A 16,716-nucleotide genomic window follows, 5' to 3' on the forward strand; every position below is an offset into this window, starting at 1 on the left:
CCAACCATCATGGGGTCCATAAAGGCTCAATCTCGCCCAATCACAGAGCCGGGCCAAACTCCGCCCCTGCCCAGCAGAGCCCGAACAGGAAACCAACTCCAGATGCAACCCCTGGAGGAAGGCGAGTATTTCAGATGCAGCACTGCGCGTTAACCAGAACCAGGCCTCACTTGCCTCGCTCCCTGCCTGCACAATGAACCTTTTTCTGGGCTCGATGGCAGGGGGAGGGGCGGGTAATGGAGGTGGGGGTCCTAGTGGGAGCACAAACAAAGTTGGCTATAGGTCAGTTGCTCTAGTCAACCGAAGACACCCTGGCCAGGAGTCAACTTACATGGATGTCAGACAGTTCATCATTACCATAGCAACCAGAAAAAAAAAAACTCATTTGCATTCTTTTGGAAACGCGCACACATGTGCTTCATTTGCAAATATGTAATCACATCCAATTTGCCTTCACAAATAACAACACGCAAAGCTGGAAGAGATAAAAAACAAAAATAAAAAGCATAAATCTTGTAGTTAAAAGACATCAACTAAACTTTGACTCTGAATTATGTACAGCAAGCTTAATATTGATTTGTAGTAGAACAGCTGGAAAACAAGCAAGTATGAATTCAACCTCAAAGAGGCTGGCAGGATTTAGAAAATGTAAACAACACCAAAAGTCACAGAGCAATATCACAAAAGGCTTAGACAGACATTTTGTAGATGACAGTGCCTCGTCTGAGCCTGCCAGCGCACTCGCACATGTACAGTATCTCTGCAGGGACACATGCTCATTGTAACCTGCAGTGATGACAGTGATGAATCCTAGAATGGGCTCACCGGAAAATTTCTGTTTATTAAAAGACGGAAATTTGCCTCAAGTTGAGCTGGAATGGAAAAATGAAGTTTATCTCTGGCTCTCTTTTTATACTCATTATTCTGTCTTGTGTGAAAGGTGTGGACAACGTATCCCGTCTTTAACAAGGAGAGAGGAAACGTGATTTTAAACACAAAGAGGAGCAAGTCCGCACACAGGTTCATATATATACTGATGAGAGGAAGATCACCAAGAAGTCAAATCACTCAACTTTGTGCAAAACTAGCTTGCATTTTATCCCCATATATCCGCATTTCTCTCTTGTTCCTTGTCCTTTTTTTAAGAAAATGAATAATAGATGACTTTGAGAAAGTTTTTGTGTGTGTTTATATATCTGTCTTAACCTGAGGACAAACCGGAAGACTTTGAGAGTTTGCAGGGTACAGTCTCTTTTCAGATTTCTGTTAAGCGGCTGAAACAACAGAATCATGGTCCTGCTATGGAATCAAAACACATTTGCTATAATTTTCTGCAGCTCAATTACGAGGTGAGGGATTTCGAAACCGTACACGCTGCAACCTCAAAATGCCAACTGTGTGAGGTGCACTATTTTATATGATTTGGTCTGTTCCCACGTACACTTCTTTGCCAGATCATCATCCAGGTGATCTGCTGACTAAGCAAAACACTGCTTGAATGCGCAGGGAAAACAGAGCTGGATTTACATTACAACAAATCTATTAATACTCAGTAAATGATGGAATGTACTGAATGTACTCCACAGCCAGACCACTACTCTGTGGCTTGTCCATCAGTCGGTTAACTCTTGCATGTCGGAGAAAACATAGACTTACACATAAATGGCTGGGGAGACAAGTAAGGGGGAAAAAAAAGAGAAAAGAAATGGCTACAGATAAGACTGTTTGATTGATTGATTGGACAGATTGCAGTGGATGGAAAAGCTCTTAAAGGTAAGGTGACCCCTGGTCTGGCTCCATCAGCCTGATGCCTGTTGTGTTTGTAGGAACACTGAGACATAAATCTTTCATTTGAAATGAGGCCTGAATTACCACACAGTGTGTGAGGTGGCTCTGTTTTGTTTCTGCCCAGCCGAGCGGCCTGGTCGCAGGTCTACACGCCGGACTGTCGGGAGGGAAATCAATGGACTCCTGCGCACAGAGACACACAGCTGAAGATCAGCTCACAAGAGGAGGGATGGATGTGCAGCTGCCTCTCTGTCAATACAAGAAAAAGCTTCCCGCTTTCACCTTTTATCTTCTTCAGTCACCTTCTTTAAACCACTGTCTCCACATTCACACCCATGTATTGAATCTACATTTCTCTTTTTTTTTTTTTCCTCTTTGCTCAGCGTGTCAAAGGTTGGCTCGGTGCAAAGCTCGAAGCCTATAATTTAGAAGAGACGTGGGACCGATTCACAGACACAAACACACAGTCCCCGCACCCCGCCCTGTCACCGCCTGCCAGCCACATGCTGGTCACTGCGGCTGGACTCTGTCTGCACGGCACGCGACACCCTGCCTCCTTATCACACTCTGCCTGAGACCCGATACGCTGCTCGTTGGAAAAAATGAGCGAGATAGAAATCGTAGGAGCTTTAATATGAAAAACTGTACTAAGGCAGTATACTCCAAGTGTTTGGAAACATAGGGGGATTAATGAGGCTTTATTTTTGCCACATAGGCTGCAACAGATTATGGCGTAATTCACCAGATGAGAGTTGCTCTGCAGCCACAAACCCCAGGGCCATGTAAAACCTCCCGCACTTTTCTCACACTGAGAGAAACTGAATCATACGCATCCATGAGCAGACACACATACACACACACACACACACAAACACACACCCTCTGATACTGCCAAAGACAGTACATTACATCTACTACTAATTGACTCAGGAGGCTCCAGCAGGGAAAAAACATCCTGAGGTAAACAGACGGTTTCTAGACGAAGCACAATGCAAGAGCCACAATTTATCCGATGGGATTCAAAGCAAAACAATTGGCTTCAACATTGTGCTGTTGCTTTATTTCATTTTTCATCGCAGCCAATCAGAAATACGATACGGGCATGATACAAGAAATCACTTTTCTTTTCTTGTATCTTTTTGTCTTCTTTAAATGAAGAAACGTGTGGTGTGAAAGATTAAAGCGGCCCATCTGATTCCAGTTTCTGTCTCACACATGGAGAGGAGGGCGCGGGGCGGTGGGGGAGGAGGAGGAGGTGGGGGTGTGTGTGTGGGAGGAGGGGGGGTTGGCATTGGCTTGACTGGCTGGAGTTTGGCTTGAATTGCTGGAAGCAGACTGAAGGCAATTTTGTAAGTGTGACCGATTCTTGTTTTGAGCTACTGTGCATAATTAAGGTGATGAAATATGCATTTTGAAGAATATACGTGTATATTTGCATTAGAGGGAAATAAATATTTTATTTTGCATGTGAGACATGTTATCCAGGGCTTGTGGAGACTTTCAAACATTGGGGGGCACTGTTGCACCACGCCAAGTCCAGCAACGGTTGATCCCGGCCTGCACAGATTGAACCGCGTTTGCCTGTCTCTTTCTCTCAAAAACTCCATCCCTCCATCCTGGAGCAGAATTCAATAGACAGGAAATAGTCTGGAGTTGAAGTGCTGGATATTTTTAAACTATTAGCTGTACGTTAGGTGTGTCATGGCTGTGGCATTGTGAATTCTGCATTGCTGACCTCAGCTCTGTCCGTGCCATCATTTCTAACCTGGCAGCGTGTCATCACAGGCTGCAGAGCTCTATCGGGGTACTGTCTCAAAGTTTGAATAAAACATGAAATTCATCAGGAAAAACCCCAGAGCTGTGTCACCAACTGATGTACTCAGATTTGCGTCATGACTCTGAGACACAGCTGTTTTGCTCGCTGTCTCTCAAAGGAGGAGGGTTATGTGTATGTGTGTGTGTGTTTGTCTCCTATTTTCTTGTGCTACATGTGTGGAGAGGCAGGGCTTCTTCTCTGACCCCCCGCATTAACACAGAGGTCACAGAGGTACCTCTATATTTATGTGAGTACATGTAAATTAAAAAGAGGTAATGTGCACATCTGTGCTAAATTAAAGTGGTGTTAAGCTTTCGCAAGGGAGGACTGTGTATTTAGATGAACATGTGTGAGTGTTTGTATGTGTGTATTTTTTTTTTTTGGTGTAAATATGGTCCACATCATAATCTGGACTGTCCTGCCAACCTGTATCTCTATCAGAGACACTGACAAACACGCCTACACATGGCTGCTCTTCCCCAAACATTTATAGAACACTCATTACAGACACGGGAAATGGAAAACAACTAATCTCCCTCCATTTCCTCGCAAATGCGCACTTATACACACACCTGGCTGGATTTAGAGATGAATTATGTTCAAAATAGCAAATACTGGAACATGTTAACTAACATCGCATAAACAATAACAACAACAACAAAAAAAGAAAAAAGCAGGAAGAAGAAAAGCAAACAATGAGAAAAAAAAAAAGAGAGGAGGATGAGGAAAGATAGAGAGGAAAAACAGTAATGAAGTTTGGAATGATGGGAAGGGGATGAAGTGAGACCTCCACTGAGAGATATTATCGGCGCAGTGATGGTGGTGTGAGTGTGCTGGATCACGTGATGCTCCCCGATGACCACATGTGTGATGTGACTCAGAGCAATGTTCTATTTACCAGTCAATTATGATCGACGTGATTATTTACTGTCTGAGCTGGGGCTAACATAAGGGGTCTCTATGGAAATAGAAATCCCCAAAAAAGATGACATGAAGGCCTGTAGCACACACACGTACGCAGTCGTGTTTCCATCACTTCAGAGGACATTACATTGACTTACATTCATTTCCTGGAGACTTATCCTAACCTTAACCATAACCACTACTTGCCTAACACTAACCCTTACCGTAACCTAATTAAATAAAGGCAGTTCTGGGTAAGGAGGGATATTCTTCCATCCTTGTTTAACTGGAAACCCCTGCTTCACACAAAAAAGAGACTGGAGTTAGGAAATAGAAGCCGCAGCGAGGGGTAGTGGTGGCTGGGAGAGAAATCTTTAAAAATAAACATTAAGAGGTGAAAAACATGTTTATGTTCTTTCTTTTATTATTTCAATTGTATTATCTATTAGGACCTGAACTTTAAATAAAAAAAATAAAAAAAAGGTTTTCACAGATGAAGGCCTGTTGTATGATTACATGTATTATTTTAACACAGTGACTCCTCCCTCAGCGTATCAGAGCGGTGGGCCGTGAAGAGAACGCTCTTTCTGTGAGTAATCTAAGACCTGAGACAGAGGGTGGCATTCTGCGCACACAGCAGTCCTCTGTCACACATACAAACTAGCGTGCCACTGCTAACACAGGTCGTATGGAGGCACGCTTGTCCCCACCAAAACACTACGAACCCAGTCTGACTGGAGCACACACACACACACACACACACACACACACACACATACACACACAGATATACTGGCAACAGAAGCTATATATGTGTGCACTTATGTTTACTGATGTGTCATGGGGGGAGCTGGACACAACATGCAGGCCAGAATGAAAGAGAGCAAAGATATACAGCGATGCTTTTGCAGACAACATGTCTGCACACTAACACCATTGCCCTGCATGAATTCCATCTGTTATAACACTTTGAATATCAGAGGATTTTACCAGGATCTCCTTTTGGCAATTCATTTGAGCATTGACCCACATTTCAGGGAAGTGGCAATAGATACAAAGAATGACGGGGCAAAGGGAGAGTTAGGAGACGGAGTCAGGATGGAGACAGACAGAGGGATGAGTACATGGCGGATTCCTTTTGCGTGTGAAAAGAAAACACGGTCCTGGTCTGCCGACAACGGTTCGACAAACAGGCTGAAAAAGAACAATACAAACAACAACGCCCAGGGTTTCTACTGCACAAACATTCCCAGAGCCTTAAGCCCACAGCTCAGCTAAAAAACACTACCAGGAAGGGCAACGAGACAAGCTTAAACCATTAATACAGCCTAACACCTCTTTCTTAAAAAAAACCCCCAAACTTTTTCTAGGACCCACTACATCACTCTCCCTATTATTGTCTCACTCTTTCCCAGATTTCTTAACCGACCCAAGTGCCTCCCACTCTCTCCCTCTCATCGCCTTGTTTGTGAAGGCATAACTCTGCTCTGGCAAAAATCACACAGACTCTTAAAATTATCCTGACGTGATAAAAACTCCTCCAAGACTATCATAACTTGGAGAAATAATAACTTATATCTTGGACACAATCAGAATGGCTAGATCTCAAAAGTACTAAGAGTATATAAATCTAATCAAGTAACGGCTCCGCTGAGGTTTTTGAAAGAGAGTCTTGTAAGATTGGGGGCTGATTGGAGGATTGCTACACCAAACCAAAGCAAAAGCAAACTCCATTTCTCTAGCTCATTTCACCCTGTTTCAATCCTCACCTTATCTCCCTGGGGTCTAATGCATCACCTACATTTCCCAGAAGTCTTGGGTCACTAACTGTGATCCCCGCACACATCAAGCATCCTCCTTAACAACTGGAGGGCAACGGGCTTGACGGTGTTTCTCTCGCACTTTCTGACTTGCCTTCTGGGATCATTTCTCTTATGGTGCTAAAACTGCTGAGTTCTCTCTGAGTGTTCAGATTCTCAGTCAACTGGCGGCCTCTAAATGTTGGCGGCTGCTTCCAATGCAATTATCTCCCTGCACCCTTTGGGTCCATACTTCAGCCAGGTCTTGCATTTCAATGAAGACAGCATCATTGACAATCCCTGACCTGTATTCTTAGTTAAAGATGACAGCAGTGCCATGGAGGGTACAACGTTTGCCCGGCCACTCTGATAAGTAATGGTTATGATGTCTGGCAGTAAATCCTCAGACGCCCCCCGCCTGTCCCTTTGTACACCGTGAAAATGTCTCTCTTCCTCATCCTCTCCCATCGTTTCTGTCCTTCCTGAACAGATGGTAAACACATCACTAATGTCTTGTCTGTCTGTTTGTCTATCCTGTGATGCAGCGCAGAGCCTTGCCGCTAAACAAGGACTAAACACATCACACTAGCAGAGAGGTACCGCTTCTCCAAACACCACTAAGACCATGAGAATTACAATGTCATTGTGCGCTTGACAGTCTAAGTGCTAAAGTACCACTTAGCTAATATTATCCATTTATTTTTTAACTTTAGCTTGACCACTGGTTGTTGGAAAAGTCATTTTCCCGTAACTACTGTATACACAAGCCTGCAGTTTAGTCTCACGCCAACAGAGAGAGGAAGGTTATTTAACAAGGAAACGTATTTAAATAGACAGAAACTGTGGTATAAACAAAGCAACACTTGTGAACGCTTCATTGAATCATACAGTGGTTGAATGTCAGTTTAATGACATATTGAATGATTGGGTGAGATGAAGAGTTTATTGACTTTTATAAAAGTTAACTGATGTGTAGAGATGGATTAGCAAAAAGTCTATACAAGAAGGTGTTTGTAATAGTTTGGCCAACTCCTTTGACATGAATTGGTTCGGACTAAATATTGCAAACAGCTTTCACCATAATGCCATGTAATGCAACATCACCAAACACTACAGCCTCCAAAATGACCACAGAGCTGAGTCAGCACCTCTCCAACACAGTCTCAACACAAACTGAAAATGATAGGAGTGTAAGATATATTGCAGGGCTGCTGCACTGGTTTAGATTAGATTAGATTAGTTTTAGAGCAGTAAAGTACACCTACTGTAACTGGCGACTCAGTGTAGCTCGGGGAAAAATATTTGATTTTCATCAGTCATGTACAAAATCATTTTATTTTGTAACGTATTATGACACGTGGTGGAATCAGAATGTTGGAACGAAAATGCTTTTTGTTCAACTTTTCAAACGAAATTAATAATAAACAAAGTATGAGCGAAGTCAGCCAACTGCAGCCTGAAATGCAAACTTGCCAAAATAAAAAAATATGGATTCTGCAGTTTAACCTCTGTATTATTATGCTTTAGACAGGATGTGGAGCAGTGGTTAGTGCAGTGTGAATGAGTACATCTGAACTTCTGATCCTCACAGCCAGATGTGCAGTATGCATTTAATATGTCATTTGAGGCAATGCTTCATATTCTCTACAATCTACTCTTATTAACCACAATAAGCAAGCTTATGACACTTTAAACACAAACAGGGCCACCCAAACTGAACTCACACACATCAAATCATACTCGGTATTATTTATTATGCCTTTTAAAGACACAATATGCAGCATGTAAAAGGCCATAAAAGTCGCCACTGTCATTAGCCTCCCTCTTGCTTAGAAATATGAGAGGAAAAAAGACATTGTTGGTGTGATGTTTAGACACACGGCGCTCAGAACACAAGAGACATCACGCCTGCAAACATGAAACGGAGAGCACGTAGCATCTTAAAAAACAGAAGAAACAAAACAGAAGAAAAGAAGAAGTGGGGTGGAGAAGATGGGAGAGTTAAGGAGCGGGAGATCGGGAGGAGGGAGGGTGAGGGGGCACATGGCGAGCGTATGAGAAACCTCCTCCTCCTCCAGCCCCTCCATCTCTCCTCTCGCTCATAATTAGCGGTTCGGCGTCGGTGCTCGTTTTGGGTTACTTTCATTCCTTTTCTTATTTCCATGAAAACAGCAGTGGGACAAACAGGCCCACATGTGTCTCCGAGTACACCAGGCTTAGAACAATAGAAGAAGAGAAGTGGGGCATATGAGTTCACTCCAGATGAAAGCTTTAGCGGGAAAACACAGGAATTAGTGAGGTTTTCCCTCACATGTTTTCAAATCAAGTTTTCCTATTGGATAAAATGTAGTGTGGAGGGCTGGAACTGCTTAGTTTTGGCTTATACACCATGACAGGCAGTGGAAACTTTTTGACGAAACTCTGCAGGCCTATCATAATGCACTGTTGTACAGTACAATAACCTACACGTTCAACAAATTCTATGAATTTATATCATATGTTGCTCTTTCTGTGTGCTATATCCAGAAAACACGCTATCAGTCTCTATTTGTCATAATTGCACTAAACATATCCAGTATTTTGGCAACCGTTCTGAGGATTTTCTAACGAATCCATTTGCAAATATTTTGTTGACGCATACATGTTCACATCAGCCGCTCTGGTTTCAGTCTCTTTCAGGATACTTCAGCATGTGGCTACAGTCTTTCTCGCTGCCGTACCAGATGCACCCCTCTGCTCCAGAAAAGACTACAGATATAATGAGACACATTTCCTCAAATCAACACAGGACCAATTGAATTAATGATGAAAGATAAAAGGGTTGGGGGGGGGTGGGGAAAGAGAGACAGACTCTTAAAGGAGAAAAGCTGTAAGAAAAATACATTCAAAACCAAGAGAAAAGAGAAAATACTAATAATATGGAGAGGGTGATAGAAGGACATTTAACTACCTCCAGACCCCAGCAGAGAGCCTGAGGGTATCTCCCCTAATTCTCTGCACCCTGATGTCAATCACATTACGAGGGGAGAGGAGTGGTCCATTCCCTACAACTCCTTCCGCAGATGAGTTTAATTTCTAGCTCATACAAGATGATTCCAAGAACAACAAAAGGCAACCTTGCCAAACACACACAAAAAAAGAAGGGAAGCTGTATGCAGTTTTTTCATCCACAGAGCTCCTAACAAATGCAAATACCAGTTCAAGTTGAAAGCTGAGCTCAAAACCAGATACAGCTAATGTTGTCACAACCTATAAACATTTAAAGTTAGAGCAGGCTGGGGTCTGTACGCTCTGGTTGCTTGAATTAAACAAAGTGTCCTATCCCAACCAATATGCCCCAATGACTTTGAGATGCTGCTGGACTCGTCCGTGAACTCTTCAAGCGTTTAATCAAATAAAGCCTTCTTTTAAGGCCAAAGGTCCCTGAAAGATCACACAGGTGATGCCATAGGTTTGAGTTGTTATTGCTAGCATGGCATATCCATTTGACATGCTAGTTTCCAAACACTGTCACAGGGTGGCACACTCACTTAGCTGGTAATGAAGACAACACTGACCCCGTCATTGATACACATATGAAACAAATGGTGCCGCACACCTGATCATACACTCAAACCACTTGGATCCAGCCTCTTCAGCTATGTGGTTACACATGGAGCAGTGCCCCGGGGAACTATGGGTAATTAATGACAGAGCGAGGGTAGTAAGAATCTGTCTCTGATTGACCTAGTTTGACCCTCACTGCTTAGTTGCCATAGTGACTGGTCAGTCTCGTTCCCTCTGGGTGACCGGTCGAATCCCTGGGGCGACAAGGTGGTCTGCAGGGTGGGCGTTAGTGAACAGAGGGGTGGGGGTGGAGAAGAGTAGGAGGTGCAGACTGAGGTTTCAGATAGGTACAATTGCATGCTATACCAAAGAGGAGTCCTTGTCCCACCTTTGGTTCACGACCTAAGGGGATCACTCCCACTTCCCCCACTTTACCCCATTCATCTCCATCTACAGATCTTTGCAAGTCTTTGCCCACCCTTAGCAGTAGGGGGCACTACCAATCTACTGTGTCCCCAAATGTGTGAGTCAGTAGGAAACTTTTCAAAGAAATTCCAAGAGTTCACTGTCCACTGGTTCACAAGGCTGAGCATTCATCATCACTCAACCAAGCAAAGGAAAACTGTCATTCGTCCATCTGCTGCTTTCAAAGCATGCTGACTCTGCGAGGACTAGCATGGACCTGGAACAGCAGAGTTTCTGGTTTGTTACCGGTCGCCGATGTATTCCTCACCCTTAACTGATCAATCACAATGAAATTTTCAATCTGGCTAAAAATGTTCAATCTTGCTCAAAGGGGGTCGATCAGTGTCTAAGGAAGATGCTCAAAGGTCTTGGAATGTTCTTCTGTCTCCATTTCAGATCAGACATACAGACACAAAGACACATGTCCTGTGGCCCGTGACCTTCCCTGGCCTGTGCTCAGCAGGTAGTGACAAATGACCTGATAGTTAATCTGTCCTGAGGTGGAGCTTTTCTGCAGGGAACAGAGAGCTTGTTTGTGACAACAGGAAGTTGAGACACTGTTACCAGAATGGGCACATTAAAGGATGCACATGCATGAATGCATGCATGCACACATGGCCGCACACACACACACACACACACACACACACACACACACACACACACACACACACACACACACACACACACACACGTAAGCACATCTGGCTATAGTTTCAGATGCAGTATATTGTGGACAAATGGCATATAAACAGTAAGCAGTGGCATGTTAACTGACGGAAAGGGTCGTGTGCCAGTCAGAGGAACATAAAGGTATGAAGTGGTTCGTTGGCCAGCTCTGTCCGGGACACAGGGTCATTGTTGGGTCTCTTGCAACCCCCGCCATCTTACCTAATGGTCAGCTTTTTCTACGGCCTTCCTTGTTAACAATCCGAGGGTGAATGCTGGGCATTGTGGGATTTTCCCCAGTCTGTGGTGTCTTGTTGGAGCATGCTCAAATGAAGTCTGACGCCAGGAGGCCAAGTCAGCAGACCACACTGACCTGATTCACCAGGGATGGAGAGTGTTAGTGGGAGCTCCAAGAGCCCCTCTGATCATGTTCCCTAGACAACCTCACCCAAATACTCTGAGATGACAATGCAGCTCAGTACAACTGAAATTCTGAAATACCAAAAGTGTGCTGGAGTGGAGAAAGCAGTGTGGATGATCTCCAGGAAAGATCAACCATTTCATACTATGGGTTTGGTCTGCGCAAGTGTGAGAAAAACTAGCCTCCTTTGGCAGAAGCTGCAGAGCCCTCGAAAACACATATTCGTGAGAAAAAAAAAAAATCCAGGCCACATGAAAACTCCTCCTGATGTGAAGGGTTTTGACTCCTCAGTTAAACAGCTGCAGTAAACAATAGAGACCAGTACAAAGAGTATCTGCAGATGCACATGTGCAGTGAATGCAACTCTGACTTGACACAGAACGATGCCAAAAGAAAAAGGCCGCTTTAAGTGAAAGAGAAAATATGAAGTGTATGAAACCCTTATGGGCCGATCTTACTCCCTCAGCTTTAACATTCAGAGAGCTGTAGCTCTATAATTTTACAGCTATTAACACCAAAGCAATTCCTATAAAGTTTCAGTTCAGTGGGCTGAGATATAGATTTAGTAGAAAGTTGCTTAGTAGAACATTTAAAGTTCTACTAGTTGTAATTTGCATGTGCTGCATATTACTACTGAGCTGAGAAGTGGAGCCAGTGAGGTTTAATATGAGGCAACTTGATTGAGTCTACTTGTGTTCCTCGATTTTCCAGGGGAGACAGATTGAGCTCAATCATAGCCAGCCGGATGGCGAGGCGATTAAGGATAAGTAATGCAGAAAGCGGAGCGAGCCAAGCACCTAGCTGTCTGAGAGAAAAGAGGTAATGATAACAGGAAGTGAGATGAGTTGGTGTTGCCCTCTGGCCCACCAGCCCATCACCTCTGTTAAAAAGGTCCTTCTTTATAAACAGGCCTCTCTCTGCCTATTAAACAGATAGTACATTAGGCCTGAGCTGTGCAGAACAATGTAAACACAGCCTTCTCAGGGTACCAGCGCTGAGCGAGATGGCGGGGGCCGGGGGGAGCTTAGAATGGGGCTATTCCTGGGTCTTCCTGGGAGTGAACTCCATCACTGCTCATCTCTCCCGCTGTAATCCTCTCCAGCTAAACACAGGAAGGAAGAGATGGGTAAATAACTCACTCTTTTGATAAACCCAACTTTCTTCCAGTTATGTATTTACCTCTAATTTTAGAAGGCTTGTTATGCTTCAAAATACTGCAACTTGGACATAAACTGAGCACATACTATGCATGTATGTGTATGTTATAGCAAGGCATGTGTTTGGAGAACACATATCAGAGATACAGGATAAACATGACATATTTAAAGAGAAGTGCAGGATAAAGTGTAGTTTGGAGAAAAAGGGATGAAGAGAAGATGATAGGAGAGAGACAGAGAGGCCACTTTGTGTAGAGACAGACAGGAGTTGATCCAGAACCTCCTGTGGCTTATTCTGTGAGTGGATCTGTGTTGCTCCAGGGCTACAGAGGGGCTTGATGAGGCAGAATACGGTACAGAAAGCGGATGGATGGGGAGAGGGTCAGTCCAGGTCAGTCCAGATGTGAGACTGTTAAACAGTGGGGAGTTGGAGGAGGTCAGTGCTGGACATCTCAGGGCAGTGCCCCGGAGTCATTCACACCCCTTTGTTACAATCTCCAGCCCTGTGGGGGCTGCAGGGACACAGCCGAGATGGAGAATAAGGGGAATGTCTGGGATGTGGGGGACAGGCTCCATACCCTGGGGAAAGGCCAATTACAGGCTTTAAGCCCCCTGTCTGTCTGTGGCATGCAGCTCAGATAAGATGAAAGTTACTCAGGACCAATATCAACATTTTTCCCTCTGTCGCCATAAGAAATGATACAATCCAGATGTTACATATATAACTGCATGTTAAGTATTCTGGGGATTGGCGTGCCTTCATATGGCTTTATATAACAGGAGAATGACATGGGTTTTTTTTTTTATTGTCAGACTACTGACATACTGCAGAACCACAAGTTTGAGCCTTTACAGGTCAGTATATGTCCAGGAGGGGTCAAGGGATAGAGGTGCAGGGTCATGAGTCTTTAAGACAGCACACACTGACACTGTATTGGGGGGGTTAATGGAGTATGCGGGTCACCAGGCTCCAACCTGAATGTATATTAATTACAACAACAGACATTGACACAAACACTAACAGAGCAAAACATCAGTTTAAAAAAGACCTAGCATACATCAACTAGAATTAGATGTGACACAGCAGCAGAAACTGTGGGTACGCAGTGTTTCTTGTGGGAATACTTGTCAAGAAGTACTTTAGTTTTTTTCTCTTCTTCCTTTATTTTATTTTATTTTAGTTTCTGTAGTCAAAGGGTATAGGGTATAAAGAGTAGGTGGGTACAGGCTTTCTTGGTTTTGTTTTGATACTGTAAATACCCTGGACAGAGTTGTTGATATATCTTGTCTGCATTTTCAATGTATGCAAGTATTTAATTTCAGAGTCAATGTTCATTGTACAGTATGAGTTCATTTGTTTGTTTCTTTTGTGTTATGTTGTAAAGTTGGTGGGAGGTTATACTGGTTGTATCAATAAACTAGTTTGGACTTATAGTCCTGTGCATTCCAGTAGATAAGTTAAATAATGAAGGCAAATTACCAGTTCCACTACTGTAAATTAATGTCACGGACACTGGGTTTGGCTTCATAGGTCCATTTCAACATACATATACAGCATTTCTGACTAAAAAACAAACATACTGAAAAAGGCAGAGATAAGGACCAGGCAGGCGGTTTGTGTGACCCATGGGAGAAGGGGACATACAGCCAGCGGAGCTTTCTGTCTGAGCAGCGCTGTGACCAGTAATAACTCGGCGCTTGAATGTTTGCAGAGGCATGCCCTGGTAATCCCAGCAGAGTAAAGCAACAGGCCGGGGTGAGAGAGGTTAGCTCCTCTCTACTGCACTGCTGTCATCACTACCATGTTCAGTGATGTGACAGACTAATCAACAGTAGGCTGCGCTGCAAACTCAAAGACAATACTGGCCTTACAGAATCTTTTACAGAAAACGTAGCATTAACTTTCCACCCCCGAGTCTGCTTGCTCTCTCTGGGAGGGATGTACAGTAGTAGTGTACATGTTTAGATTGGTGAGGTAGAGGCTCTGGCTGGGCCGTTGATGGGAAGGTTAGTGTGCTTGTGATGTTCTGGGAAGTGGAGAAAGAGCGAGTCTGTTGAGTTTCCCCTTGGCTGCACCACCCCCTGTGCAGTGCTGAGCACTTCTAGCATACACATTCTGTAACTGTGGGCTGGACCTGGACCAAGCCTGCTCAATCTGACCCATTCAGACCAAAACCCAGTCACATGCCAGACAGCCAGGGCCCAGAGCCGCAAGGGGGGTTATAGGTGCAGTCCGGGTGGCAGTGCCAGCCAAGAAGATATCTGGCTGTCTCACACAAATAGTAGTACTATATTGAGAAACTCCAACGGTCTCCATAAAGGCAGAATAAACTGTAAATATTACACTGACCACATTTATATCTCAGTCCAACTCACATGTCAACCTCCATAACCACATCTGTACTCCTAACTTAAAACCTCCCAGCTGCAAGACCCTCACAGGTATATTACCTTTCAAGCAAACGTTGCCATTTAAAACCTGCAAAAGCACAGTACATTTACAAGGAGCTTTTTTTAAGTGTAACAGCATATTCAAGCATTACCTCATGAGCAAAACGCTACGTTGCTGCTCGGAAAAGTTGTCTAGGTTCGCAAAGTAGTTATTACACAGTATTTTACTTTGCACAAAACGTGTGCATATCTGTGGGGAAAGGCATGAACTAGGCGAGTCCCTGAACTCAATGGCCCTTTGCCTCAGTTCAACTGCTGCTCACTCCAAGGCCTCAGTGCACCACAGTGGGGTTGAATGAACTCACACTGTCCACCAGCGACGGTGGAGTGTCCAGCTCTGCCTGGTCGTACCCACAGCAGCCCTCACACACTCAGGCAGAGCAAACACAGTCCAACCGCCAGGCAAAGCTAAAAGGCATTTCATCCCGCCATTTTGTAATGTAATTAACTTCCCTCTGTCCATGTTGAGCCAGAGCAAAAACCTCACATAGAAATTAAATAAACAGAGGGGGCACAGAGGACACACAACTCATTTCCCTTAATACCTCAATAAAACTCAGGGCCCGTTTTGATTGCAAACACCAACTCTCACATCGCGCTCAAGGCCTGATTAAGAGATTTGATTCTTGAAGAATGTCATTTTGAACTCCAGCCAAGTGCTAAATATACAACTCTGCTGCTAAATACAACAACAGTCTGTTTTTAACATAGTTGCCATTAGTTTAATGAGGCTCAGTTCTACCTGAGGACACCTCGCCTCAAACGCCTGGTAGTTAGGAGACTGAAACATTAAAAAAAAAAGTGGTGAGAAAGCTGTACTTTGAATTATCCAGGTATATCAGACAACCATGGGGGAGTGGATCAAAGAGTCATGAAGTAAATGGATACTAGAACTATAAGCCCTAAAGTCTTCTTCCTTTATTTAATAAACCAGCAATGGCCCCAGCTGAGGACCAAGGTTTATGAGGTTGTTTTCAAATTCCAATTTGGCATGGGGCACTGCTGCGAGCTTGTTTTATTTTTCCGTGATTTAGTTTAATAAGTTCCTAAATACTCAGCTGTCCTACTGCTTGCTTTACAGCTTCAGGAATATAAAGAGACTCAATGAAAACAGAAAGGTAAGAGAAGGAAGGTGGAAACGGTTTTTAATATTAGCGAGCTCACAGTACGCAGTATATGCATTTTTAAAATATCCATTGATGACTGTTTATGAGCTGAAGCGAGAGACGAATAAGTGACGACTGAAGCTGGTGGCTTTTGATTTATTCGTATACTCCATCTCCCCCTCATCCCCTCTGTCTCCGTTTCTCCATCAGACTTGCCCTCTGACCTTTCCACAGTCAAACACACATGTACATCCGCCTCTGTCCACCCCCGTAAACTAAGACCTCTTCCTCCTCTAAACTCAAAAAGCCACTAAACAACATGATGGAAATCTGGCTTTTCGCAGTGTTTACTGGATCCGAATGTTTTCCCTACAAACACAACTGACCTTGTTTACGAAGGAGAGGGACCTGCGTTTTTTCCTGTCTCTGTCAGTTTAACACAACATTCTGGCCACCATCGAGCGAGCCACAAGCACCCACTTACCTGCTGAGCACAGGCAATAAAATATTTACCGAAGGAAAAGATGTGAAAGAATAACTACAGAGTTAATGACAAATTGCTAGTGAATGTGCTGTTTTTCTGCTTAATTTTGTC

The 16,716-nt window shown here is 43.8% G+C and overlaps 2 protein-coding genes across 2 annotated transcripts in view; one reads left to right on the forward strand and one right to left on the reverse strand.

The window, feature by feature from the left end:
• LOC121900313 (proteoglycan 4-like) overlaps positions 1-16,716 on the forward strand; it is a 676,357-nt gene that overhangs the window by 274,366 nt on the left and 385,275 nt on the right. The window lies entirely within an intron of this gene.
• The window catches only part of scfd2 (sec1 family domain containing 2), an 87,399-nt gene that overhangs the window by 54,259 nt on the left and 16,424 nt on the right, over positions 1-16,716 (reverse strand). The window lies entirely within an intron of this gene.

Source organism: Thunnus maccoyii, chromosome 7 (assembly GCF_910596095.1).
Source record: "Thunnus maccoyii chromosome 7, fThuMac1.1, whole genome shotgun sequence".
Lineage (NCBI taxonomy): Eukaryota > Metazoa > Chordata > Actinopteri > Scombriformes > Scombridae > Thunnus > Thunnus maccoyii.